The sequence below is a fragment of the Ranitomeya variabilis genome, chromosome 6 (genome assembly GCF_051348905.1).
Source record: "Ranitomeya variabilis isolate aRanVar5 chromosome 6, aRanVar5.hap1, whole genome shotgun sequence".
NCBI classification, from domain to species: domain Eukaryota; kingdom Metazoa; phylum Chordata; class Amphibia; order Anura; family Dendrobatidae; genus Ranitomeya; species Ranitomeya variabilis.
This window is the reverse complement of record NC_135237.1, coordinates 83,535,639-83,563,496: the sequence shown is the minus strand read 5'-3', so window position 1 is coordinate 83,563,496 and position 27,858 is coordinate 83,535,639. Positions and strand designations below refer to the sequence as shown.

Genomic DNA, 27,858 nt, shown 5'->3' with positions numbered 1-27,858 from the left:
CCTAGGTGTGCGGAATCCCCGCGATTCCGCAAATTAATGAACATGCTGCATTTTTTTTCTGGAATTCGTTTCTGCTCAGGAAAACAATGCAGCATGTGCACAAATAATGCGGATTGCATTCTATTAAATTTGATGCTTAATGTGAGCGCTATAAAACCGCGAAACAAAACGTGACGTGTGCACACAGCCTTAATCATTCAGTTGCCGTGATGAAAACTAAATTTCCGAGCAGTCATAAATACTTGGAGGTCACCCGAGCGTGCTCGGGAAAACCCGAGCAACGAGTACACTCGCTCATCACTAATCACAACATTTGTATTTATTTCTAACAAATCAACTATTTTGATTTCAATCCAAACCTGTCAGTATAGATTGTGTCATCCCTCTCTTATTACTTTTCTAATTAAAATAATTCCTTGTGCGTACATTACCATTTTGTCAGTGCCTTCCGTGCTCAGAGATCAGAGTACGGTAACTAGCATTGTTTTGTTAAGCTTTTCCATTACATTGCATGCGCTCAGAACTATGACAGACAGTAATTATGTCTCTTACAATATAGTAACAAGCTCTTTTGTGGTGAGCAGTCACTGACATAATGTTTGTTGAAAATGAGATGCTGAATGCATTTAACAAGATGTTTCCTGATCCATTGTTGTGTCATCAATATGTTTTTCAAAGGAGTAATAAGGCCTTGCGTCTGGTATGTATGAATGCAATTAACCCAGTCATTGTTAAGATGCATGATGCATGTCACAGCAGCATGAGGACATACAGGAGTTCATAATCAATTTTACAAAGTTGAGCTTGTGAATTAGAGAAAAAAATGTAATGAAAAAAAATCATAAAAAATAGTAGATAAAATTAACACAAAATACCTCCAAAACATGTGCATTATTAGATACATACATATTACAACTAGTGAACAACATTTAAGAGGTTTATTTCAGGTAAAAAGCTTTAATAAACAATATAGACATTCTGCTGGTCCATATCTGATAAGCAACTGTAGAGCCCATCATACACAATAAATGGCTGTTAGACCAGGTTCACACTTAACATATGAAAACTCGATCCGAATCTCCCTGCTGAGAGTCGCACAAGTGTTCTCCGTATAATCATCCATGTGTAATGCGTTTGAAATGCAATGATGCGATTTTCTCACATCTATGTATCCGTATGACATGCGCATGGCTTTACATTTCTTACCACTTTTCCCCATTGAATTTAATGGCTCAATGGGGTGAAATGAAGAAAATGTGTGCGTATTTGTCGCAAGCTAGACGGATGGTCCATGTGGTGTCCAAGGTTTTTCTCGCAGCCATAGATTTGCATTGGCGAGACTCGAATGATATACGCGTAAAATCACAGCCTGCTGCAATTTTACACGCACGTAGAATACGCCTGAGAAAAAATACGGTGATGGGAGCTGCCCCATAGTTTAACACTGGTCCGAGTGTGATGTGATGTTTTCTCGCATAGCACTCATCCGTATTCTACGGTAGTGTGACCGAACAATGTTAGCCGAACAATGGTTTGGAACCTTAAGCTGACTGCAATCTCTCCCAAATCACCCACAGGTAAGGGCATTTGCCTCCTGTGTTCTCTATAAGATATGCTGGATCCTTATCTCCTCTGACATCATCTGTAGGAAGACAGTCAAAGGCCCTTATGTGAAAGTGGTGGACAATGGCTGTTGTGTTCCTACCCCTGAAGACATCAATCGAGCTGTGTGTATCATGTCTTGAATCTTTTCTATATATATACAGTGGTGAAAATAAGTATTTTTATTTACTGCCGACTTTGCAGGTTTCCGACCTACAAAAAATTAAGAGGTCTGTAATTTTTAAAGTAGGTATACTTCGACTGTGAGAGAAAGTATGTGAAAATAAAAAAACAGAATATCACATTGTATGATTTTTAAATAATGTTATGAAAAATAATAAAATTACATTTTATTGCATGAAATAAGTATTTGATCACCTACCAACCAGCAAGAATTCTGGCTCTCACAGACCTGCTAGTTTTTCTTTGAGAAGTCCTCCTACTCTGCACTCATTACCTGTATTAATTGCACCTGTTTGAACTCGTAACCTGTATAACAGATACCTGTCCACACACTCAATCAATCACACTTCAGCCTCTCCACCATGGCCAAGGCCAAATAGTTGTCTAAGACACCAGGGACAAAATTGTAGTCCTGCACAAAGCCAGGATGGGCTACAAGACAAAAGGAAAGCAGCATGATGAGAATGCAAAAACTGTTGGCGCAATTATTATGACTAATATGAATAATTAAGACTGTTAATCTTCCTTGGTTTGGAGCTCCATGGGGTAAGGATGATTCTGAGAAAAATTAGGAATAAGACCAGAGCTACATGGGAGGATCTGGTTAATGATCTGAAGAGTGCTGGGACCACAAGCTCAAACATTACCGTTAGTAGTAACACGCTATGCCATCATGGATTAAAATCCTGCAGGACATGCAAGGTATCAAAAACTTATTTCCCCCTGTATATGGTGTCAATTGATTTGTTACTGTGTGATGTAGTAATGTAAGCTAAAGAATGTTGGTAACAGATGGTGTAGGGACTTATAGTTTAGGATTTAGTACATAAGATAGGTAGTATAAGGTAGTTAACTATAGTGAAGTAATGACATTAGGGTAAGAGTTACTGTTTGGGACTAGACCATAGTGGGCTGGGCTTAGTGTTAGGGCCAGTGATTGCTTTCTGAAGATTTTAGAGAGGGTCGAGTTTAAGTAGAAGTAGGAATTGTTATGTGAACAGTGCTGCCATTTGCATGAACTACAGGAAAAGGAGATTAAAGGACAAGGGAATAGTGAGATCCTGAAGTGACCAACGAGAAAGACTAGCCTTTTAGAAAAGATGATGTGTCATGAAAAATCCTGAGTTTGCAAAATGCCAAAGGCAATGGACCTAAACAGGACTGAGCTTGTGGGACTAGTGGGAGTCTGGAGTGGTAGATCCAGGGCACCAGTAGTGGAAGAAATAGGATGCGGAACCATTGAGAAAGTAGAGAGACTTGCTGATCAGGGCTGTGGCAACAAGCAAGGCTGTCAAGAAGTAGAGTGAAGTAGTGTGCTTCACCGTGCCTGGAGTAGTCTACAGTGGAAGGATACTGTGTGTATGAACATGCTTTATACTGCAAAGGAAACATAAGACTTTATACCTGCTGCCTCTTATACATAAACCTTACCAAGTTACCGTTCAGTAAAAACTCTGTTTTATAACGGACAGCAGTCTCCTTTATTGAAATGAGGGGCCTAAGGTCCTGGCCAGCCAACACTACTGGCTAGAGGTGGCCTACATAGGTGTAAAACCTTCTCAGCACTAATACCAACACCCAGCCGAGACCCACACTTTCATGTAGAACGCCAAAGTGTAAAAGGAGGAGACAAATGCCTCACCCGTGACTACCACCCCATGCCGCGCTACATTTATTCACATAAGACTGTTGGACATCCCAGATGTATGATGGCCTTAACAGCAGAGATTAAGCAGACAAGGAAAACCAGACTCCCCATATATAAGTTAGAAATAGTATATCACTGCATTTGCTTTCTTGGTCATTAACCATCCATCACCCAATGTAATCCATGTATATAATATACGTAGGCCCTAATTCAAGAAAGTGATTTCACCAGAAACCTAGCATGAATCGCTTTGAAAAATCACCCAATTTTTTATGCAACCCGAAATTTGCGACTGGAGTGCATTTTGTGACAAGGCACACAAATCTCATGTTAGTGACCAATCCTATGGATACAAATGTTTATTTCCAGGCAACATCTTTGAAATATTAAGAACGCATATGCACAAAGTGTAAAATAAGATAAGAGTAATAATAAAATAAACTGTAACTATAAAACCACAAGAACATAGTATGTAAGGCTGGTTTCACACTTACATTGGGCAGAGCTGCGGAGGGCTGCCCTCCGCAGCTCTGCCCTCCGCAGCTCTGCCCTCCGCAGCTCTGCCCTCCGTAGCTCTGCCCTACGCAAGCGTGAAACCAGCCTAACATAGCGTAAAACAGGAGCACTGTAGATAAATGACACAAGGATTTCTACAAAGACTGTAACCAGAATTTGTATTTTATTGGAAATGTATTGTTGGTGATAACTAAAACTAACACATTAGGAGAGCAGACAAATATTCAATGAAAGAAACCTGTTTTGTCCCCAAATGCTATTAACCTGAAGATGAAGGGATAGTCTGCAGATTATTAGCATTACAGTGATGTTCAGCTGCCTTACTGAAAGCATGGCTACCGGGAGAATATGAACTTTATCCATCCCTGCTTCCAGTTATAGATATGTGCCTGAAGCGGCAATAGTAATTGTTCAGTACAGTGAGTAGTGGCTACAAGCACCCCCTGACACTTTGACAGCTCGCTCTGCAGTGTGTCTGTCTCGAGTATTGGGGAGGGCTTAGAAACACTGCTCACAATGATGTGAGGGATGACAGTAGCCACTCCAAGCAAACCTCTATGAATGAACGCCAGCAGCTTCTGGGAGGAAATAGGTCCATGTTCTCCAGGTAGCTGCGCTTTTGGTAAAACAGCCAGAAAACACTATAATGCTAATAACCTGCAGATTAACCCCATATCTGCAGGTTAATAGTATTTGCTGACAGGACAGGTTCCTTTTTAAAATTTATTTGTTTTATCATAAATTATTACCAAATGTTTTAATATTACCGAATGTTTGTTAGTTTTGCGGTCAGTCATTCTTTATTGTTCAGTTCAGACGAGGCAGAAATAAGTTCTCATGTTAAGATGGCTTCTCAAAGCTATTGTAGCCTTCTCCACAATTCTCTAGATAATGCCGTTTCTTTGCTGAATATCCTAGTCATAAATATTTTATTTTGCAACTGGAAATTAAGGGCTAAGTTTCATAAAAAATTTAAGTGTCATCTACGTAATTACAGCCTCAACTTAGGCATAATACTGAGGTAATTTCTTACATGGAAGAGAAACTGAAAATGGACAGAAAGCCCACAAAAGGCGTTATCTAGATATAGGCGTTTTAAGGTGCGGTATTTGCTCACCTGATTAAATTGTGAGCAGCTCCACTCTTCTAAAAGCTTTGTGTGATATCCAGCTGCTGCTCCGCTGATTGGAAGTTCCAATGTGAATATCAGAAGCAGGATGGAAAATGCAAATAATGCTGAAGTGTGAAGGTGTAAAGGTACCTTCACACGAAACGACATTATAACGATATCGCTAGCAATCCGTGACGTTGCAGCGTCCTCGCTAGCGATATCGTTTCGTTTGACACGCAGCAGCGATCAGGATCCTGCTGTGATGTCGCTGGTCGCTGAATAAAGTCCAGAACTTTATTTGGTCGTCCGATCGCTGTGTATCGTTGTGTTTGAAAGCAAAAGCAACGATACCAGCGATATTTTACACTGGTAACCAGGGTAAACATCGGGTTACTAAGCGCAGGGCCGCGCTTAGTTACCCGATGTTTACCCTGGTTACTAGCGTAAAATGTAAAAAAAACAAACAGCACATACTCACATTGCGTCCCCTGCAGTCTGCTTCCTCCTCTGACTCAGCGCCGCAAAGTGAAAGTGAAAGCAGCACAGCGGTGACGTCACCGCTCTGCTCTCACTGTACGGCGCTCAGTCAGTCAGGAAGTGGACGCAGGGGGACGTGAATGTAAGTATGTGCTGTTTGTTTTTTTTAGATTTTACGCTGGTAACCAGGGTAAACATCGGGTTACTAAGCGCGGCCCTGCGCTTAGTTACCCGATGTTTACCCTGGTTACCAGGGGACCTCGGCATAGTTGATCGCTGGAGAGCGGTCTGTGTGACAGCTCTCCAGCGACCAAACAGCGACGCTGCAGCGATCGACATAGTTGTCGCTATCGCTGCAGCGTCGCTTCGTGTGAAGGTACCTTAAAGGTGTGACAACAGGCGTCTTATGCCTCTCCCTCTAAAAGAACGTGTGCAAGGAGTATATTTAAATATGTGTCGTGACGTGGTTTGATTGCATTTTGTTAGCAGTGTGAATCTGCATAGAGTTCTATAGTGATATGTATAAGTAGTACGGTTAATGTAGTGTATTGTAACTAATCTATAGTGTTGTAAGGTACTAATGCTGTGTAAATACTGTAAAGGTAATGCCTATTGTGAGTAATATACACAGCTCAAGTGTAGGGAAAGTATAGGATATAGTTACTTTAGGACATAGAGCAGATTAGACAGTGATAGGAATTGTAAGTGTAATATGTAGTGATGAGTGAATATAATCGTTACTCGAGTATTTTTTAGTGCTCGGAGATTTAGTTTTCATCTTCGCAGCTGAATGATTTACATCTGTTAGCCAGCATAAGTACATGTGGGGGTTGCCTGGTTGCTAGGGAATCCCCACATGTAATCAAGCTGGCTAAGAGATGTAAATCATTCAGCTGAGGTGATGAAAACTAAATCTCCGAGCACTAATAAATACTCGGAGGTCCCCCGAGCATGCTCGAGAAATCTTGAGTAACGAGTATATTTACTCATCACCAGTAATATGCTTAGTGCATTGTTAGAAGATAGTGACTGTAGTTAGTAGGTGAAGGTTAAGTTTGCCCAGCAATTGACTGCTGGGGCAGACAGAGTAAGGAGACAGTTAATGATTGGTACAGCCCAGAGTGGGAGGGACTAGGGTCAGTAAAAGACAACCACTTCCTGGTTTTTGTCACTTAGTAAAAGAGTTAGTTGGTGACAGTTGCAAGGGGGAGCTTGAGGCTGTGTGCACACGGTGCGGATTTGCTGCAGATCCGCAGCGGATTTTTCCGCGCAGAAACTCTGCAGATCCGCACTGTGATGTACAGTATAATGTAATCCAATGGGAAAAAAAAAGATGTGCAGATGGTGGGGAAAAAGCAGTGCAGAATTGCTGCGGATTTCAAAGAAGTGCATGTCACTTCTTTTGTGCGGATCTGCAACGTTTCTGCACCCCTCCATGTTAAAATTCCGCAGTGGCAAAACCGCTGAAAATCTGCACAAAATCCGCAGCAATTCCGCCAAAATCTGCATAAAAACCGCTGAAAATCTGCGGCTGCGGATTCTGCCAGGAGATGCGGATTTTGTGCAGAAAATTCTGCACCTCTTTTCCTACGTGTGCACATACCTTAAAGTGTATTGGTCTGCTAGCATAATCAAGTACAAATTGTGCTGGGTGGTATGAGGCATTGCCAGATCCCCTGTGGATATTCCTGCACGTCGGTGAGTCGGTGTCTATTAAGAGCACCGACACCCTTTCCATATAGAGGAAATTGGATGTGGAACCGTGTAAGGCAAAGGTTATGGATCTCAGTAATACTTCAGGGCCTGATGGAAAGTCTCTGGGGCTAACAGGAACTTTTACAGCTTGGATAGTTCAGGCTGAAACTAAAGTAAAGCGGGAAAGGTACTGTGTTACTGAAACAAGAAACGGAAGATGCTGTGCCCCATACTGCATGCTAAAATCTGATGTACTTCAACTGTCAAATAAACTGATTAATGTTGAAACGAACCAGGTGTCCCTTAAGTCGTGTGCTGCTGTTCCAGAGTATGCAGAACTGTACACAGCGGAGTCCTATGGCCGGTAAGTGAGTATAATGCAACCTACACAAAATAGCACACTGGGACACAATTTTTTTGTCAGGTGCCATGGTGTTGGAACGCAGCTCTTCAACTATGACTACCACCCTGCTCACCTTACAAGTGTAAAGAATTCCCAGATTCTTGATATTAAGATGATAAGTCTGTGGTTTATTCTCATAGCGTTTCAAAGTTGTACTAACGTCTTCCTCAGGAGACTCACATAATAACATGTTATTTACTCAGTTTTATAGCAAAAAGTTTTATAACTAAAATATACTAGCTATCATTTATTGCTTTACTATATATTATGTTGGCGCTATATAAATAAAGATTATTATTATTATTATTAATATTATATTGATAACCGTTAGCATTAGCAATCGCAGTGCAATTACTATACTCTGTATGAATAAATAAGGAAATCATTTGTTTACTCAAGTGCTATAATAATATCTTCCTAAGGCATGGGGCCTTAAAATGTCTGTTTTTCCAACAGTATATTTGTGATTAAAACTTATTTGCTAATAAATAAGCTAATCAAACAGTGCGTCCTGCAGCAATCAATTGAAATAGTTTTGAAAATTATTATTTTTTAATTGATCTTGTGACTAATCTCCCAATATATACAATGCCTTGAAAAATTGTTCATACACAATGAACTTTTCCACATTAATCACATTACATCAACAAACTTAAAAGTATTTTATTTAGATTTTATGTGGCATGCTAACACAAAGTTACAAGTATTTGTGAAGTGTAAAGAAAATGATTCATGGTTTTCTAATTGTTTTAGAGATATAAATCTGCAAACTGTGATGTGCATTAATATTCAGCCCCCTTTAGCAAATACTTTGTAGGATTATTTTTTGCTGCAATTGCTGCTACAAGTCTTTTGGGGTCTGTCTCTAGCAGCTTTGTAAATCTAGAGGCTGAAATGTTTGCTCGTTCTTCTTTGCAAACTAGCTATGTCTCAGTGAAATTGGATGGAGAGCATCTAGGAACAACAATTTTTTAATTCTTGCTACTGATTCTCAATGGAATTTAAGCCTGGACTTTATCTTGGCTGTTCAAACCCATGGATATGCTTTAATCTAAACCATTACATTGTGGCTCTGATAGTATGTTTAAGGTTGTTGTCCTGCTGGAAGGTGAACCAATGCTCCAGTCTCAAGTCTTTTGTAGCCTCTATCAGGTTTTCCTCAATGATTGTCCTGTGTTTAGCTCCATCCATCTTCCTGTCAACTCTGATTGACCCAACCTGGGTTCTTTAAATGTCTTTGAAAGGTTCAGTGACGGTCAATGAAGCAGCTCTGTATTTCTTCAGTTGGAGCCATGATGCCATGGCTACTATAATGTAGAGTCTCCCTAAACAAAGGCAGATCCTCCTTTTCATAGTTCACATCTTCTCATTCAGGCATTCCTTCACAAGCTTGGGGTGAAGTGGAAGGAGGCCATCCCTCACTGCTGGAGTGTTTAAACAACATGCATAGATTGTCCTTCATATTTGCAGAACACCAGTGGGTCATCAACATATTAACAAACATTATGCCTTTGTTTCCCAAATATAGTAGAACAAAACTAAAGGTACCATCACACTTAGCGACGCTGCAGCGATATAGACAATGAGCCGATCGCTGCAGCATCGCTGTTTAGGTCGCTGTAGAGACGTCAAACACAGCAGCTCCAGAACGATGCAGGAGCGATCCTGTGACGTAACGGTGACTCACTTATCGTTCTCACAGGTCGTTAGCTCCATGTAAAACATTGCTGGCATCGTTGCTTTTGCTGTCAAACACGACGATACACGCCGACCTGACCAAATAAAGTTCTGGACTTCTAGCTCCGACCAGCGATATCACAGCGGGATCCAGATCGCTGCTGCGTGTCAAACACAACAAGATCGCTAACCAGGATGCTGCAACATCACAGATCGTTGTCGTTCTCGTTGTAAAGTTGCTCAGTGTGAAGGTACCTTAAGACTGCAATACTAGTTACAATAGCTAATTAGCAGCCAGTCAACAAATGGCAACCATTGAACATTAATTTTATGACAATAAGAATCAAAATTCATTCTCATGTGAACTCTAACACATGTCGCAGGACCTACTGAGATAATAAGTCTGGATAACTCAGATTTAATGCTGTGTCACCACAACTTGCTTTAAAAAATGGCTTTCTTCTTGCCACTTTTCCATAAAGGCCAGACAAACCCAATGATATAATTGCTGTTGTGTGTGTATTTCCCCCATAAATAGTTAATAAAAGCTGATAAGTTATAGGTAGTCCAAAATTATGCAACTGACTAATGCAACTGATTCCTATACCCCACTCCTCCCCCAAAAAAGTGCTCTCATACAACTATGTGCCAAAAGAGTACAAAAGTTACGGTTCTTGGAATGTGAACATAGAAAATGATAAAACAAATAGTTTAGTATCAAAATCTGAAGATTCATGCCAAGATTCCATACTGCCGTTCGGGATGTCAATATATTGGATCATTTAATACAAGGTGTGTTCACTAATTTTCCTAACTGAATATGAAAACAACATTTTCAAAGGAAATTGAACTTACTAATGTTCACTGTAATCCTTAGCTTCAGCACACTTATTCCACTTTGCCTCCATAGATTGGATGCCCCCAGAATAGGAGACTTATTGCTGTGACAAGAACCATGTTACCGCTTCTTTGTCGGTATTATCATCAGTAAATCATTGGCAACCTAGAAATTTCTTCAGGATCCAAAATAGAAAGTAATCAGGTCTGGACTGTAGGGTGGATGAATAAGCTCCATCTAGCTGCATTCCCTGATAACAGCTTGTGATTTGCGAGACTTGTGAGCTGGCGCATTGTCGTGAAGCAACAACATACCTAAAACTTCCCAGTGTGTTTTTCTTTGGTTGCCTCATGTAATGCCTTTTTTGTTTAAGTATAGGTGTATCCAGTATTTGTTGACTTATGTGGCATGAATTCTAGTAATAAAATGTCTTCTGTATCCTAATAATCTGTTGTCACGATTTTTCCAGCTGACTGCTGGACAAGAAATATCTTTGGAGTTGGTGAACCCTTGTGAATCCATTTCATGGACTCTTGTTTGGTCTCAAGATCATGTTGGTGGACCCATGTTTCAAGACTCGTAATAATTAGAGAATAGAAGTCTCTTGGATTTCATCTAAGCATGTCTAAATTCTCTTGGCTAAATTGCTGGTGACATGTTTTTTGCTCAGGCATCAACATTCGTGACACCCACCAGGACATGACCTTTGACACCAAGAAAACATCTTCAATGATACTGGAAACAGTGACAACCAAAATGCCTAATTAATTTGCAATAACACTGACTTTGACCCAACTGTCTTCCAAACTCATAGCCTCCGTTTTACTGAACATTTCCTCTGAAATTTGTTTCAAAACTTTACATGGTAGTAGGAAGGTGCATCATCACCATATGCAGCAATCATTCTTTCATGGCTTTCTTTAGGCTTCTTTTCTTCCATTTGTAAAGAAGTTAATTAAGAAACAAATGTATAAACCCCTCACTTTATAGCCACACTGTACTGCACTTGCCATCCTGTCACTTCCAGGGCTTTCATCAAACTGAACTTCTACTGTGTCTATTGCATGTGCAGACGTGTCAATATGGACAGAAAAGCTGAGCTCGCTAGCCCTGACATGTTGGGAGAGATAACTTATTGACACCCCTCATATACTAAGAATGAAATCGTAGATGACAAGTTACATACACAATATATTTGAATTAAATCTTTGTTTATGTATATTGTTTTTAACATTCATATTGTATGATCTAAACCATTAGGAGATCATTACAAAGAACAAAGCATTAGGAGATCACTTTAGAAAACAATTGATAAATTAATCAGAAGGAAATTTAAAAACTGATAACAATTTGGTAAAAGAGAAGGTTCCCTTTATGGCTGTGTATAATGTTTTGCTCACATAAGAATTTCTTATCATTATCATCTTTGCACACTTTTACCAATAATGGTTGGTGATTTCGCATCACTGAAACTTTTCTCTTACTCATAGGTTTTGAATACATTTATCTGCGCTCCTAAACATTGCTTGATAACTTTCATTGAATATTTTCTTACCTGCCCTGAATTCCTCAGGCTTACAGTTGCTTGGGGTGTTTATTACTACTAGAGGCCGCTGAAGGACACAACATGATCAGGTTTAGAGATGGACTAAAATAAAAGTGCTGATGGTGTAATAATGGAGCTTCAGAAAGGAGGACAGTGGGCTCATATTAACGTAGCTTAGTGCAATACATTGTATGAGGGAATAAGATATATTAACATATTGCTTTCCTTACAGTAAAACAAAATTAGTAATATTAAAATTATTTTGGAATAATGTTTTGAAAAAATACAATACATCCTTAGATCCTTGTTTCTAAATGTATACATTTTGAATTAAAAGCATAATGTAGGTGACGGTGTTGTACGCAGTATAAATTTACTGATAAATATAAATAGATCACATGTTTTAGGCTTACAAAGTGCATTGTAATTGAAAAGTATCAGGATGCAATGAATTATAAGTAAAAAAAAAGTGGCTCATCTGTGGGGCAATGTGTACAATTACTGCGAGATGCCCATACTCCAAAATATTTATATTGGTAAAATAGTCCCAACTCAATGGCTGCCCCAAGGACAGCCAAATAGAATGTAAACACTCACTTTATAAGAGCATTACATAACCCTAGCCTTTATTTCAGACTTGAGCATGTCTGAATTTGTTTCCAAAAAGTCAGGATTAGGGTTGAGCGAAACGGGTCGATCATTTTCAAAAGTCGCCGACTTTTGGCTAAGTCGGCGTCTCATGAAACCCGATCCGACCCCTGTGCTTGTCGGCCATGCGGTACGCGACTTTCGCGCCAAAGTCGCGTTTCAATGACGCGAAAAGCGCCATTTCTCAGCCAATGAAGGTGAACGCAGACTGTGGGCAGCGTGATGACATAGGTCCTGGTCCCCACCATCTTAGAGAAGGGCATTGCAGTGATTGGCTTGCTGTCTGCGGCGTCACAGGGGCTATAAAGGGGCGTTCCCGCCGACCGCCATCTCACTGCTGCTGATCTGAGCTTAGGGAGAGGTTGCTGCCGCTTCGTCAGAAGCAGGGAGAGCGTTAGGCAGGGTCCACTAACCACCAAACCGCTTGTGCTGTAGCGATTTCCACTGTCCAACACCACCTTCGGTGTGCAGGAACAGTGGAAGCTATTTTTTTTTTTTTTTTTCCTCAGCGCTGTAGCTCATTGGGCTGCCCTAGAAGGCTCCGTGATAGCTGTATTGCTGTGTGTACGCCACTGTGGAAACCAACTGCTTTTTTCAAAGCACATATCCTCTTGTTCCTTTCTGCACAGCTATCTTTTTTGTTTGTCCACACTTTTTATTTAATTTGTGCATCAGTCCACTCCTATTGCTGCCTGCCATACCTGGCTTAGATTACTGCAGGGAGATAGTAATTGTAGGACAGTCCCTGTTTTTTTTTTTTTTTGTGGGAGATTAAGATTGGCATTTCTGCTACAGTGCCATCCCTGTGTGTGCCATCTCTCACTGAGTGGGCCATAGAAAGCCTATTTATTTTTTCCGTGATTTGTGTTCTAAATTCTACCTCAACACAAAAACACTACATCAATCAGTGGTAGAAAAATATTGGCCTCAGTCAGGGCTTGTGTGCCACTGCTGTGTGTGCTATCTCTCATTCAGTGGGCTATAGAAAGCCTATTTATTTTTTATTTTTTTTTCTTATTATTTGGTTTCTAAAGTCTCCCTGAAAAAAAAATAAAAATAAAAAAACAGTGGGAGAGTAATATTGCCCTTTCAGCTTGTGTGCCAGTCTTGACTCCTGGGTGTGCCACCTCTCTCTCTCATTCAGTGGGCCATAGAAAGCCTATTTATTTTTTTGGTTTTTTTAATATTATTTGGTTTCTAAAGTCTCCCTGAAAAAAAAAAAAACATAAAAAAACAGTGGGAGAGTAATATTGCCCTTTCAGCTTGTGTGCCAGTCTTGACTCCTGGGTGTGCCACCTCTCTCCCTCTCATTCAGTGGGCCATAGAAAGCCTATTTATTTTTTTTTTTAAATATTATTGGGTTTCTAAAGTCTCCCTTAAAAAACAAAAAATACATAAAAAAACAGTGGGAGAGTAATATTGCCCTTTCAGCTTGTGTGCCAGTCTTGACTCCTGGGTGTGCCACCTCTCTCTCTCATTCAGTGGGCCATAGAAAGCCTATTTATTTTTTTGGTTTTTTTAATATTATTTGGTTTCTAAAGTCTCCCTGAAAACAAAAAAAACATAAAAAAACAGTGGGAGAGTAATATTGCCCTTTCAGCTTGTGTGCCAGTCTTGACTCCTGGGTGTGCCACCTCTCTCTCATTCAGTGGGCCATAGAAAGCATTTTTTTTTTCCTTGATTTGTGTTCTAAAATCTACCTCAACACAAAAACACTACATCAATCAGTGGGAGAAAAATATTGGCCTCAGTCAGGGCTTGTGTGCCACTGCTGTGTGTGCTATCTCTCATTCAGTGGGCTATAGAAAGCCTATTTATTTATTTTTTTTTTCTTATTATTTGGTTTCTAAAGTCTCCCTGAAAAAAAAAAAACATAAAAAAACAGTGGGAGAGTAATAATGCCCTTTCAGCTTGTGTGCCAGTCTTGACTCCTGGGTGTGCCACCTCTCTCATTCAGTGGGCCATAGAAAGGCTATTTATTTTTTTGGTTTTTTTAATATTATTTGGTTTCTAAAGTCTCCCTGGAAAAAAAAAAAACATAAAAAAACAGTGGGAGAGTAATATTGCCCTTTCAGCTTGTGTGCCAGTCTTGACTCCTGGGTGTGCCACCTCTCTCTCTCATTCAGTGGGCCATAGAAAGGCTATTTATTTTTTTGGTTTTTTTAATATTATTTGGTTTCTAAAGTCTCCCTTAAAAAACAAAAAAAACATAAAAAAACAGTGGGAGAGTAATATTGCCCTTTCAGCTTGTGTGCCAGTCTTGACTCCTGGGTGTGCCACCTCTCTCATTCAGTGGGCCATAGAAAGCCTATTTATTTTTTTTTTTAAATATTATTTGGTTTCTAAAGTCTCCCTGAAAAAAAAAAAACATAAAAAAAACAGTGGGAGAGTAATATTGCCCTTTCAGCTTGTGTGCCAGTCTTGACTCCTGGGTGTGCCACCTCTCTCTCTCATTCAGTGGGCCATAGAAAGGCTATTTATTTTTTTGGGTTTTTTAATATTATTTGGTTTCTAAAGTCTCCCTGAAAACAAAAAAAACATAAAAAAACAGTGGGAGAGTAATATTGCCCTTACAGCTTGTGTGCCAGTCTTGACTCCTGGGTGTGCCACCTCTCTCTCTCATTCAGTGGGCCATAGAAAGCATTTTTTTTTTTCCTTGATTTGTGTTCTAAAATCTACCTCAACACAAAAACACTACATCAATCAGTGGGAGAAAAATATTGGCCTCAGTCAGGGCTTGTGTGCCACTGCTGTGTGTGCTATCTCTCATTCAGTGGGCTATAGAAAGCCTATTTATTTATTTATTTTTTTTCTTATTATTTGGTTTCTAAAGTCTCCCTGAAAAAAAAAAAAACATAAAAAAACAGTGGGAGAGTAATATTGCCCTTTCAGCTTGTGTGCCAGTCTTGACTCCTGGGTGTGCCACCTCTCTCATTCAGTGGGCCATAGAAAGGCTATTTATTTTTTTGTTTTTTTTAATATTATTTGGTTTCTAAAGTCTCCCTGAAAAAAAAAAAAAAACATAAAAAAACAGTGGGAGAGTAATATTGCCCTTTCAGCTTGTGTGCCAGTCTTGACTCCTGGGTGTGCCACCTCTCTCTCTCATTCAGTGGGCCATAGAAAGGCTATTTATTTTTTTGGTTTTTTTAATATTATTTGGTTTCTAAAGTCTCCCTTAAAAAACAAAAAATACATAAAAAAAACAGTGGGAGAGTAATATTGCCCTTTCAGCTTGTGTGCCAGTCTTGACTCCTGGGTGTGCCACCTCTCTCTCTCATTCAGTGGGCCATAGAAAGCCTATTTATTTTTTTGGTTTTTTTAATATTATTTGGTTTCTAAAGTCTCCCTGAGAAAAAAAAATAAATAAATTAGGTGGGAGATTAATATTGACATTAGTGCTTGAGTGACAGTCCTGCGTGTGTGTCATCTCTGTGATTTTGTGCCACAGAAAACAGAGTGTGTAACATTGTGCCTGATTTTCCTTGTGGTCTCACCAACCTGTTAAGGGATATTGAAATCATACTGAAGTTATAGCTCACCGTGTAAGTTGTTTGACAGCAACAAATAAAGTTACTTTGGTTAAGATTTTAAAACAATGAGGAAGTCTGGTGCAAGAGGTCGTCGTGGGCGTTCATTGTCAGCTGGTAATGATGGTAGTGGTAGTGGAGCATCAGGTGGTCGTGGGGATAAAAATATTCCACCTAAGTCTGGAGCTGTGGAGCCAGTTTCGTCGTCAGGCTACACAAGGCCTCGAACGCTCTCTTTTCTGGGAGTAGGAAAACCGCTTTTAAAGGCGGAGCAGCAACAGCAAGTTTTGGCTTACATTGCAGACTCAGCCTCTAGCTCTTTTGCCTCCTCTTCCGAAACTGGTAAATGTAAAAGCAGCGCGTCGCTTGTGGATGTTCACGGTCAGGGACAAGTCGCTTCCTTGTCCTCCTCAGCAAAAACTACAACAAGAGAGAAGGATGCAGCAGGCGACACAACGGGTCACTCCATGGAGCTCTTTACACATACCGTCCCTGGCTTAGAAAGTGAAACATTTAACAGGCCATGCCCATTACAAGTATATTCTGACATGGAGTGCACTGATGCACAGCCACAGCCAGAGTACTATGCTGCTCCTTTGACTCAGACCACCACATTGCCCTCTCAGGGTACAGATCCACAATCAGACCCTGATGAGACTATGTTGCCCCGCCACGAACGCTATACCACCGACCGACACAGTGACACAGACGAAGTTGCACACGAGCTCGAAGAGGAGGTAATAGATGACCCAGTTATTGACCCCGATTGGCAGCCATTGGGGGAACAGGGTGCAGGCGGCAGTAGTTCAGAAGCGGAGGTGGAGGAGGGGCCGCAGCAGGCATCAACATCGCAACAGGTTCCATCTGCCGGGCCCGTATCTGGCCCAAAACGCGTGTCAAAGCCAAAACCTGTTGGAGGACAGCGTGGCCATCCGGTTAAAGCTCAGTCTGCAATCCCTGAAAAGGGATCCGAGTCTAGGAAGAGTGCAGTCTGGCATTTTTTTAAACAACATCCAACTGATCAGCGCAAAGTCATCTGTCAAAAATGTTCAACTAGCTTAAGCAGAGGTCAGAATCTGAAAAGTCTAAATACTAGTTGCATGCATAGACACATAACCACCATGCATTTTCAAGCCTGGACTAACTACCAAACGTCCCTTAAGGTTGTAGCACCCTCGGCCAATGAAGCTAGTCAGCAACGCAACATCCCTTCCGTCACTGTAAGGCCACCATTTTCCGCACCACCGGCAGTATCTGTGCAGGTTTCTTTGCCAGCCAAAAGCAGTCAGGGTCAGGGAACCACCAGTTTTGTAGGAGGAAATATTGCATCTAGGGCACCGGCGGAAACAATACCGTCTCCAACCGTCTCTCAGTCTGCCATGTACACCGGCACACCCGAAAGTTCCACGATCTCCAGCTCTCCAGTCCAGCTCACCCTACATGAGACTCTGGTTAGAAAAAGGAAGTACTTATCCTCGCATCCGCGTACACAGGGTTTTAACGCCCACATAGCTAGACTAATCTCGTTAGAGATGATGCCCTACCGGTTAGTTGAAAGCGAAGCTTTCAAAGCCCTGATGGAGTACGCTGAACCACGATACGAGCTACCCAGTCGACACTTTTTTTCCAGAAAAGCCATCCCAGCCCTGCACCAGCATGTTAAACAGCGCATCGTCCATGCACTCAGGCAATCTGTGAGTACAAAGGTGCACCTGACTACAGATGCATGGACCAGTAGGCATGGCCAGGGACGTTATGTGTCCATCACGGCACACTGGGTGAATGTGGTGGATGCAGGGTCCACAGGCGACATCAATTTAGGGACAGTTGTGCCTAGCCCACGGTCTAGGAAACAGTTGGCTGTAGGCGTTCGCACCCCCTCCTCCTCCTCCTCCTCGTCCTCCTGCAGAAGCTACAGCTCTTCCACAGAACGCAGTCTGCCAACCACTCCATCGGCAGATGACACTGTTGCACACCAGTTGTCCCATTATGGGCCAGCTACTGCCAAGCGTCAGCAGGCTGTATTGGCTATGAAGTGTTTGGGCGACAACAGACACACCGCGGAAGTTCTGTCCGAGTTCTTGCAACAAGAAACGCAGTCGTGGCTGGGCACAGTAGATCTTGAGGCAGGCAAGGTAGTGAGTGATAACGGAAGGAATTTCATGGCTGCCATCTCCCTTTCCCAACTGAAACACATTCCTTGCCTGGCTCACACCTTAAACCTGGTGGTGCAGTGCTTATTGAAAACTTATCCTGGGTTCTCCGACGTGCTCCTCAAAGTGCGTGCACTTTGCTCACATATCCGACGTTCACCTGTACACGCCAGCCGTATGCAGACCTATCAGCGGTCTTTGAACCTTCCCCAGCATCGCCTCATCATAGACGTTGCAACAAGGTGGAACTCAACACTGCACATGCTTCAGAGACTGTGCGAACAGAGGCGTGCTGTTATTTATTTGTGGGAGGATACACGGGCAGGCAGTAGGATGGCAGACATGGAGTTGTCAGGTGTGCAGTGGTCTAAGATACAAGACATGTGTCAAGTCCTTCAGTGTTTTGAGGAATGCACACGGCTGGTTAGTGCAGACAACGCCGTAATAAGCATGAGCATCCCCCTAATGCGTCTGCTGATGCAAAGTTTGACGCACATAAAGGAGCAGGCGTCTGCACCAGAGGAAGAGGAAAGCCTTGATGACAGTCAGCCATTGTCTGGTCAGGGCAGTGTACAGGACGAGGTAGCGGGCGAAGAGGAGGTGGAGGACGAGGAGGATGATGGGGATGAGTATATTTTTAATGCCGAACCTTTCCCGGGGGCACAGGAAATTGGTTGCGTGTCACGGCCGGGTTCTGGTTTTTTGAGGGACACAAGTGACGTAGATTTGCCTGCAACTGCCCCTCAACCAATCACAACCGGAGATTTGACAACTGGAACTTTGGCCCACATGGCGGATTATGCCTTACGTATCCTAAAAAGGGACACACGCATTACGAAAATGATGAACGATGACGATTACTGGTTGGCCTGCCTCCTTGATCCACGCTATAAAGGCAAATTGCAAAATATTATGCCACATGAGAACTTGGAACTAATATTAGCAACCAAACAATCAACTCTTGTTGACCGTTTGCTTCAGGCATTCCCAGCACACAGCGCACGTGATCGTTCTCACACGAGCTCCAGGGGGCAGCAGACTAGGAGTGTTAGGGGTGCACACATCAGAAGTGGCGTTGGACAGAGGGGTTTTCTGACCAGGTTGTGGAGTGATTTTGCTATGACCGCAGACAGGACAGGTACTGCTGCATCAATTGAAAGTGACAGGAGACAACATTTGTCCAGTATGGTTACTAACTATTTTTCATCCCTTATCGATGTTCTCCCTCAACCGTCATTCCCATTTGATTACTGGGCCTCCAAATTAGACACCTGGCCAGAATTGGCAGAATATGCATTGCAGGAGCTTGCTTGCCCGGCAGCAAGTGTCCTATCAGAAAGAGTATTCAGTGCTGCAGGTTCAATATTAACCGAAAAAAGGACTCGTCTGGCTACCCAAAATGTTGACGATCTAACATTCATTAACCCCTTCACCACCAAGGGTGGTTTGCACATTAATGACCGGGCCAATTTTTACAATTCTGACCACTGTCCCTTTATGAGGTTATAACTCTGGAACGCTTCAACGGATCTTGGCGATTCTGACATTGTTTTCTCGTGACATATTGTACTTCATGTTAGTGGTAAAATTTCTTCGATATAACTTGCGTTTATTTGTGAAAAAAACGAATATTTGGCGAAAATTTTGAAAATTTCGCAATTTTCCAACTTTGAATTTTTATGCCCTTAAATCACAGACATATGTCACACAAAATACTTAATAAATAACATTTCCCACATGTCTACTTTACATCAGCACAATTTTGGAACCAAAATTTTGTTTTGTGACGGAGTTATAAGGGTTAAAAGTTGACCAGCAATTTCTCATTTTTACAACACCATTTTTTTTTAGGGACCACATCTCATTTGAAGTCATTTTGACAGGTCTATATGATAGAAAATACCCAAGTGTGACACCATTCTAAAAACTGCACCCCTCAAGGTACTCAAAACCACTTTCAAGAAGTTTATTAACCCTTCAGGTGTTTCACAGGAATTTTTGGAATGTTTAAATAAAAATGAACATTTAACTTTTTTTCACACAAAATTTATTTCAGCTCCAATTTGTTTTATTTTACCAAGGGTAACAGGAGAAAATAGACCCCAAACGTTGTTGTACAATTTGTCCTGAGTACGCTGATACCCCATATGTGGGGGTAAACCACAGTTTGGGCGCATGGCAGAGCTTGGAAGCAAAGGAGCGCCATTTGACTTTTCAATGCAAAATTGACTGGAATTGAGATGGGACGCCATGTTGCATTTGGAGAGCCCCTGATGTGCCTAAACATTGAAACCCCTAACAAGTGACACCATTTTGGAAAGTAGACCCCCTAAGGAACTTATCTAGATGTGTGGTGAGCACTTTGACCCAACAAGTGCTTTACAGAAGTTTATAATGCAGAGCCATAAAAATAAAAAATCATATTTTTTCACAAAAATGATCTTTTCACCCCCAATTTTTTATTTTCCCAAGGGTGAGAGAAGAAATTGGACCCCAAAAATTGTTGTGCAATTTGTCCTGAGTACGCTGATACCCCATATGTGGGTGTAAACCATTGTTTGGGCGGAGGGCAGAGCTCGGAAGGGAAGGAGCGCCATTTGACTTTTCAATGCAAAATTGACTGGAATTGAGATGGGACGCCATGTTGCATTTAGAGAGCCCTTGATGTGCCTAAACATTGAAACCCCTAACAAGTGACACCATTTTGGAAAGTAGACCCCCTAAGGAACTTATGTAGATGTGTGGTGAGCACTTTGACCCAACAAGTGCTTTACAGAAGTTTATAATGCAGAGCCGTAAAAATAAAAAATCATATTTTTTCACAAAAATGATCTTTTCACCCCCAATTTTTTATTTTCCCAAGGGTAAGAGAAGAAATTGGACCCCAAAAATTGTTGTGCAATTTGTCCTGAGTACACTGATACCCCATATGTGGGTGTAAACCATTGTTTGGGCGCAGGGCAGAGCTCAGAAGGGAAGGAGCGCCATTTGACTTTTCAATGCAAAATTGACTGGAATTGAGATGGGACGCCATGTTGCGTTTGGAGAGCCCCTAATGTGCCTAAACATTGAAACCCCCCATGAGTGACACCATTTTGGAAAGTAGACCCCTTAAGGAACTTATCTAGATGTGTGTTGAGCACTTTGACCCAACAAGTGCTTCACAGAAGTTTATAATGCAGAACCGTAAAAATAAAAAATCATATTTTTTCACAAAAATGATCTTTTCACCCCCATTTTTTTATTTCCCCAAGGGTAAGAGAAGAAATTAGACCACAAAAGTTGTTGTGCAATTTGTCCTGAGTACGACGATACCCCATATGTGGGTGTAAACCATTGTTTGGGCGCATAGCAGAGCTCAGAAGGGAAGAAGCGCTATTTTACTTTTCAATGCAAAATTGACTGGAATTAAGATGGGATGCCATGTTGCGTTTGGAGAGCCCCTGATGTGCCTAAACATTAAACCCCCCCACAAGTGACACCATTTTGGAAAGTAGACCCCCTAAGGAACTTATCTAGATGTGTTTTGAGAGCTTTGAACCCCCAAGTGTTTCACTACAGTTTATAACGCAGAGCCGTGAAAATAAAAATTATTATTTTTTTCACAAAAATGATTTTTTAGCCCCCAGTTTTGTATTTTCACAAGGGTATCAGGATAAATTGGACCTCAAAAGTTGTTGTCCAATTTGTCTGGAGTACGCTGATACCCCATTTGTGGGGGGGGACCACTGTTTGGGCGCATGACAGAGCTCGGAAGGGAAGGAGCGCCATTTGGAATGCAGACTTAAATGGATTGGTCTGCAGGCGTCACGTTGCATTTGCAGAGCCCCTGATGTACCCAAACAGTACAAACCCCCCACAAGTGACCCCATATTGGAAACTAGACCCCCCAAGGAACTTATCTAGATGTGTTGTGAGAACTTTGAACCCCCAAGTGTTTCACTACAGTTTATAACGCAGAGCCGTGAAAATAATTTTTTTTTTTTTCACAAAAATGAAATTTAGCCCCCAGTTTTGTATTTTCACAAGGGTATCAGGATAAATTGGACCCTAAAAGTTGTTGTCCAATTTGTCCTGAGTACGCTGATACCCCCTATGTGGGGGGGAACCACTGTTTGGGCGCATGACAGAGCTCGGAAGGGAAGGATCGCCATTTGGAATGCAGACTTAAATGGATTGGTCTGCAGGCGTCACGTTGCATTTGCAGAGCCCCTGATGTACCCAAACAGTACAAACCCCCCACAAGTGACCCCATATTGGAAACTAGACCCCCCAAGGAACTTATCTAGATGTGTTGTGAGAACTTTGAACCCCCAAGTGTTTCACTACAGTTTATAACGCAGAGCCGTGAAAATAATTTTTTTTTTTTTTTTTCACAAAAATGATTTTTTAGCCCCCAGTTTTGTATTTTCACAAGGGTATCAGGATAAATTGGACCCTAAACGTTGTTGTCCAATTTGTCCTGAGTACGCTGATACCCCCTATGTGGGGGGGAACCACTGTTTGGGCGCATGACAGAGCTCGGAAGGGAAGGAGCGCCATTTGGAATGCAGACTTAAATGGATTGGTCTGCAGGCGTCACGTTGCATTTGCAGAGCCCCTGATGTACCCAAATAGTACAAACCCCCCACAAGTGACCCCATATTGGAAACTAGACCTCCCAAGGAACTTATCTAGATGTGTTGTGAGAACTTTGAACCCCCAAGTGTTTCACTACAGTTTACAACGCAGAGCCGTGAAAATAAAACATATTTTTTTCCCACAAAAATGATTTTTAGCCCCCCAAATTTTTATTTTCCCAAGGATAACAAGAGAACTTGGACCCCAGAAGTTGTTGTTCAATTTGTCCCTAGTACGCTGATACCCCATATGTTGGGGTAAACCCCTTTTTGGACGCACGGGAGAGCTCGGAAGGGAAGGAGCACTGTTTTACTTTTTCAACGCAGAATTGGCTGGAATTGAGATTGGACGCCATGTCGCGTTTGGAGAGCCCCTGATGTGCCTGAACAGTGGAAACTCCCCAATTCTACCTGAAACCCTACCCCTAACCTCACCCCTAACCGTTTACTGAACATTTTCTGACAGTCATAAGTGCCACGTATATAAGTGCCACGTATATAAGTGCCACGTATTTAAGAGCCACGTATTTAAGTGCCACGTATTTAAGTGCCACGTATTTAAGTGCCACGTATTTAAGTGCCACGATATTTCAGTGCCACGATATTTCAGTGCCACGATATTTCAGTGCCACGTATTTCAGTGCCACGTATTTCAGGCACTGAAAAATACGTGGCACGTAAATACTTCAGTGCCACGATATTTCAGTGCCACGATATTTCAGTGCCACGATATTTCAGTGCCACGATATTTCAGTGCCACGTATTTCAGTGCCACGTATTTCAGGCACTGAAAAATACGTGGCACGTAAATACGTGGCACGTAAATACGTGGCACTGAAATACGTGGCACGTAAATACGTGGCACTGAAATACGTGGCACTGAAATACGTGGCACTGAAATACGTGGCACTTAAATACGTGGCACTGAAATATCGTGGCACTTATATACGTATATACGTATATAAACGTATATTTCAGTGCCACGTATTTCAGTGCCACGTATTTCAGGTTAGGGGTAGGGTTAGGGTTTTTTGTTTTTTTCTTGTTTTCTTGTGTTTTTCTATAAAAATGCATGCGTTTTACCGCGTTTACATGCATTTTTTCACACATGTGGTTTTTTTAAAAAACGCATGCAGATAAAAACGCAAGTGTGAAACCAGACTAAAAGACGCTTTTTATAGCAAAAAAGTTTTTGCGTCTCCACATTTTGAGACCTATAATTTTTCCACATTTTGGTCCACAGAGTCATGTGAGGTCTTGTTTTTTGCGGGACGAGTTGACGTTTTATTGGTAACATTTTCGGACACGTGACCATTTTTTATCACTTTTTATTCCGATTTTTGTGAGGCAGAATAACCAAAAACCAGCTATTCATGAATTTCTTTTGGGAGAGGCGTTTATACCGTTCTGCGCTTGGTAAAATTGATAAAGCAGTTTTATTCGTCGGGTCAGTACGATTACAGCGATACCTCATTTATATCATTTTTTTATGTTTTGACGCTTTTATACGATAAAAACTATTTTATAGAAAAAATAATTATTTTGGCATCGCTTTATTCTGAGGACTATAACTTTTTTATTTTTTTGCTGATGATGCTGTATGGCGGCTCGATTTTTGCGGGACAAGATGACGTTTTCAGCGGTAACATGGTTATTTATATCCGTCTTTTTGATCGCGTGTTATTCCACTTTTTGTTCGGCGGTATGGTAATAAAGCGTTGTTTTTTGCCTCGTTTTTTTTTTTTTTTTCTTACGGTGTTTACTGAAGGGGTTAACTAGTGGGCCAGTTTTATAGGTTGGGTCGTTACGGACGCGGCGATACTAAATATGTGTACTTTTATTGTTTTTGTTTTTTTTTTTTAGATAAAGAAATGTATTTATGGGAATAATATTTTTTTTTTTATTATTATTTATTTAGGAATTTTTTTTTTTTTTTTTTACACATGTGGAAATTTTTTTTTTTACTTTTTTACTTTGTCCCAGGGGGGGACATCACAGATCGCAGATCTGATAGTGTGCACAGCACTCTATCAGATCTGCGATCATACTTTCATCGGAGCAGGCTGCAGCTTTCATCTGCAGCCTGCTCCGACCCGGAAGTGCTCCCTGCAGGACCCGGATACAGCCCCTCGGCCATTTTGGATCCGGGGCCTGCAGGGAGAAGACGTTCGGTACGAGGTGAGTACATCACCTTGTACCGATCGTCTCAGGGAAGCACGCAGGGAGCCCCCTCCCTGCGCAATGCTTCCCTGTACCGCCGGTACACCGCGATCATGTTTGATCGCGGTGTGCCGGGGGTTAATGTGCCGGGGGCGGTCCGTGACCGCTCCTGGCACATAGTGCCGGATGTCAGCTGCGATATGCAGCCGACACCCGGCCGCGATCGGCCGCGCCCCCCCCGTGAGCGCGGCCGATCGCGTATGACGTACTATCCCGTCGGCGGTCATGGGGGCCCACCCCACCTCGACGGGATAGTACGTCAAATGTCGGGAAGGGGTTAAAATGAACCACAACTGGATTTCGAAATCTTTTGCCCCACCTTGCCCGGCCGACACCTAGCTTTCCTATGAAAAGCTCTTGCCTGTGAATTACTTTTCTAATGTCTAATTTGCTGCAGCTGATTGTACAGCATACGACATGTTTACACCTCCCTAAATGGCCAAACTCCCCACACGGGGCCGTGGTATCGCGACTTGGCGCAAGCACCCGTGAGACTGCTGTTTGTCTGAAGAGGTGGGTGTGCTCGCTTTTGGTTGACGGCATTGCTACTGGGTCCCTCATAGTACAATGTAGTGTCTCTGGCGGTGGCGGTGCGCACCCAACGTCAGACACACCGTTGTAACATGAGGGGCCCTGGGGCGGTCCCGCCGGCCTCAAGAGAGTTCCCCCCTACCCCAGCTCAAAATGTGCTCTACCACGTGCAAAATTATGTCGCACAGCTCCACCAATCTTTAGTCTATTCGCTGACATCATTCAATGTCTGGCACTGACAATACAAATTTGTAGACATCTATGATGCAACTTAAAGTAGTCTGTGTCTGTGTCCTATATTGGCACCATTAAATAGTTACTGCCAAATTACTATGTCAGAAACTCAGTAGATGAGCCCACCCCTGTACCTAAGTATGCCACCTTTTTTTTTGTTTTGGTTGTTTTGCGAGACATTAACATCTATTTATATTTTGGGAGTACTGGGACAGACACTCCTTGCACTACTCCTCCACTCACCACCAAGCTGCCTGTGTATCCATGTAACCGCTGTAAAGCTGCCATGAGCCTATTGTTTGTTATTTTAGGCCTTTGATAGCCTGTCTGCGGTCCCTACTTTAAATACTCCTCCACTCATCACCAGCTGCCTGCCCGTGTATCCATGTAACCGCTGTAAAACTGCCATGAGCCTATTGTTTGTTATTTTAGGCCTTTGATAGCCTGTCTGCGGTCCCTACTTTAAATACTCCTCCACTCATCACCAGCTGCCTGCCCGTGTATCCATGTAACCGCTGTAAAACTGCCATGAGCCTATTGTTTGTTATTTTAGGCCTTTGATAGCCTGTCTGCGGTCCCTACTTTAAATACTCCTCCACTCACCACCAAGCTGCCTGTGTATCCATGTAACCGCTGTAAAGCTGCCATGAGCCTATTGTTTGTTATTTTAGGCCTTTGATAGCCTGTCTGCGGTCCCTACTTTAAATACTCCTCCAATCACCACCAAGCTGCCTGTGTATCCATGTAACCGATGTAAAACTGCCATGAGCCTATTGTTTGTTATTTTAGGCCTTTGATAGCCTGTCTGCGGTCCCTACTTTAAATACTCCTCCACTCACCACCAAGCTGCCTGTGTATCCATGTAACCGCTGTAAAGCTGCCATGAGCCTATTGTTTGTTATTTTAGGCCTTTGATAGCCTGTCTGCGGTCCCTACTTTAAATACTCCTCCACTCATCACCAGCTGCCTGCCCGTGTATCCATGTAACCGCTGTAAAACTGCCATGAGCCTATTGTTTGTTATTTTAGGCCTTTGATAGCCTGTCTGCGGTCCCTACTTTAAATACTCCTCCACTCATCACCAGCTGCCTGCCCGTGTATCCATGTAACCGCTGTAAAACTGCCATGAGCCTATTGTTTGTTATTTTAGGCCTTTGATAGCCTGTCTGCGGTCCCTACTTTAAATACTCCTCCACTCACCACCAAGCTGCCTGTGTATCCATGTAACCGATGTAAAACTGCCATGAGCCTATTGTTTGTTATTTTAGGCCTTTGATAGCCTGTCTGCGGTCCCTACTTTAAATACTCCTCCACTCACCACCAAGCTGCCTGTGTATCCATGTAACCGCTGTAAAGCTGCCATGAGCCTATTGTTTGTTATTTTAGGCCTTTGATAGCCTGTCTGCGGTCCCTACTTTAAATACTCCTCCACTCATCACCAGCTGCCTGCCCGTGTATCCATGTAACCGCTGTAAAACTGCCATGAGCCTATTGTTTGTTATTTTAGGCCTTTGATAGCCTGTCTGCGGTCCCTACTTTAAATACTCCTCCACTCACCACCAAGCTGCCTGTGTATCCATGTAACCGATGTAAAACTGCAGTATTTTGCTTATAAAAAAGAAAATACTGGAGAGATATCAAATGCAGACATTTTAACATTAAAAACAAAAACACATACAACAAAAAACTGGTACAGTACAAAAATTGGCCACCAGCTACAAAAACTTGCTCCTGCAAGTAGTTAACTGAAAGGTTTTTTTCCATTGAAAACACAGATATGGCATCCACCGAGTGTTGTCCTGTCGCGTCTTCTTTATATTATTGCCAAGAAGCTGCAACTGAATAAAGCTGAGCTTCTACCTTCTGCCTCTTATTAACTGCTTTTTTTTAAAAAAATTGTCCACCAGCTACAAAAACTTGCTCCTGCAAGTAGTTAACTGAAAGGTTTTTTTCCATTGAAAACACAGATATGGCATCCACCGAGTGTTGTCCTGTCGCGTCTTCTTTATATTATTGCCAAGAAGCTGCAACTGAATAAAGCTGAGCTTCTACCTTCTGCCTCTTATTAACTGCTTTTTTTTAAAAAAATTGTCCACCAGCTACAAAAACTTTCTCCTGCAAGTAGTTAACTGAAAGGTTTTTTTCCATTGAAAACACAGATATGGCATCCACCGAGTGTTGTCCTGTCGCGTCTTCTTTATATTATTGCCAAGAAGCTGCAACTGAATAAA

The 27,858-nt window shown here is 42.0% G+C and overlaps 1 protein-coding gene across 1 annotated transcript in view; it reads right to left on the bottom strand.

Annotated features, from left to right (window-relative positions):
- The window catches only part of TMEM196 (transmembrane protein 196), a 124,285-nt gene extending 119,098 nt beyond the window's left edge, over window positions 1-5,187 (bottom strand). Inside the window, exon 1 of the mRNA XM_077271869.1 lies at window positions 5,067-5,187. The gene's annotated coding sequence lies outside the window, so the exon portion shown is untranslated. The remainder of the gene's footprint in view (window positions 1-5,066) is intronic.
- Between the last annotated feature and the right edge of the window lie 22,671 nt (window positions 5,188-27,858).